This window comes from Amia ocellicauda, chromosome 2, assembly GCF_036373705.1.
Source record: "Amia ocellicauda isolate fAmiCal2 chromosome 2, fAmiCal2.hap1, whole genome shotgun sequence".
NCBI lineage: Eukaryota > Metazoa > Chordata > Actinopteri > Amiiformes > Amiidae > Amia > Amia ocellicauda.
The window spans coordinates 54,870,407-54,872,468 of NC_089851.1; the positions used below are offsets into that span (position 1 = coordinate 54,870,407).

Here is a 2,062-nt window from a genome sequence, read left to right on the forward strand (position 1 = left end):
CCACTAATTTCTGGATCCTGCCCCGCCAGTTCAACTCCACAACCACCTCCTCCTCCAACCCAATGTACACTCCCAAAATCTGTAGCGCATCCCCCACCACCTTAAAAGGAATAGAAAGAGTAGACATTGCAACACTCGGATGAATGGCCAAAATTTCTGATTTGCCTACATTCACCTTTGCCCCTGAAGCTGAGCAGTACATATCAAACACTGCCATCACTGTGGGAACACAAGTCAAACTAGAGAGCGTGAGAGTTGTATCGTCTGCATGTTGATAAAGAAGAGACTGAGTTATGCAATCAGGGATAGCAATACCCACAATCTCCCTATTCTGCTGTAAGGCCAAACTCAAAGGCTCCACCACCAGAGAATAAAGCAAAGCAGATAAAGGGCAACCCTGTCTTACCGACCTCTCCACTGGAAAAAAGTCTGTCAGGTACCCGTTGCATTTAACCCGGCTATAAATACCTGTGTAAAAAATCCCAACCCAAGAAATAAAATGCTTACCAAACCCAAACCGCTGAAGCACCTCAAGAAGATAATCATGCTCTACCCTATCAAAAGCCTTCTCTTGATCGATCTTCAAGATATAGCCCTCCTGCTGCTCCTCCTTCAAATAAGGGACAGGACAGGCTGCTCTCCACGAGTCTCTCAATCCCCTCATTAAAATCCACCTCTTTCAAAAGTTGATTATTAAAACACCAAAGCCCAGGCCCCTTCTGCAATTTACAAAAATTAAGCTCAAAGGAAAAGAAAGCATGGTCACTGAAAGAAGTGTACCCATAAGAGACTTTCCCTATATTGCAAGCATGTTCCTGACTGACCCCCTTGATGTACCACACCACTCTCAGCTGCCATCCATAGATTCACAGTGGCAGTACATGGGCTTTTTGCGACACCCCAAACATGATGGGGCAGTGCAGCGTCGAACAGAATGGCCCTGTACCCCACAATCAAAGCAAATAAAGGAAGGGCAATTCTTCATCAAGTGGTCAGGGGACAAACAGAGGGAGCAAATTTTATGCTGGTTATTATGCAGAACCCGGAAGTGTCTAAGTCCCTCAGCAGTCATGAACTTGGCACTATAGGGAAGGGATGAAACATATAAAACAAATACAAAATAAATAAAAATACAATTTCGAAGTGTTTTCCACAAAGAGAGCAGTGTGCCGAAACACACTGCCTCCTCTCACAAACTCACCAAACCGGTCCGGTCACTCCCACAATCAAGGCGCATTCAGGACGGTGTGGCCGCAAGCCAAGAGGCCTGGCTGCATGATGTCTCTTAAAGGCAGGCGGGTATTGACGCAACCTGCAGCAAAAAAAAAAAAAATGGACGGAACAATGTCAGTACAGGAAAGGGTGTTGAAAGTAGCCGGGTAGGTGTAGAACACTTCATTTATATCTCCTCCAGACACAAAGAGTAATAAGAGCTATGATGAAGTTACCCAGGAGACATAAAAAGCTTGCAGCACCTGGTATTTCAAGGAGGTCTCCCATCCAAGTACCGACCAGGCGCTGCCCTGTTGAGCTTCCGAGATCGGACGAGATCGGGCGCGTTCAGGACGGTGTGGCCGTAAGCCGAGAGCCCTGGCTGCATGATGTCTCTTAAAGGCAGACTAGGTTTTGGCTTGTGCGGGGCGCGATATAAGGCCGCTATACAAGTGATAGCTCATAGAGGATCTTTCATTATGGGTCATGAAGGTGGAAGAGGGAGGATTCTATGTAACGCTGCCTAGTAACGCGTCCCTCGACATTTATCCTAACAACACCATTTCTAGTTTTACGGTCAAATTTGTAAAACCTATAGAACTACAGGGTACCTGGGAGGTGGGGTTGTCAGAATACAGTATCCCCACACTTGGGCTGTAGTACGTGATGGAGACTCTGTCTTTTCAATTTTGGACATCGGAATTAACAAATAGTGGACTTTCGTATTAAAAACGGCTATTATGAAAATATTGAAAAATTATTAGAAGAGATGAACAAACAGATCTCTGTAGGGAAACAACCTGTCAGATTACATTACAGTTCGATTAAAAATAAAGTTTACATGGAGGCC

At 45.2% G+C, this 2,062-nt stretch overlaps 1 pseudogene; it reads right to left on the bottom strand.

Annotated features, from left to right (window-relative positions):
- Positions 1 to 1,463: 1,463 nt before the first annotated feature.
- On the bottom strand, positions 1,464 to 1,582 carry LOC136713363 (uncharacterized; annotated as a pseudogene).
- Positions 1,583 to 2,062: the final 480 nt, after the last annotated feature.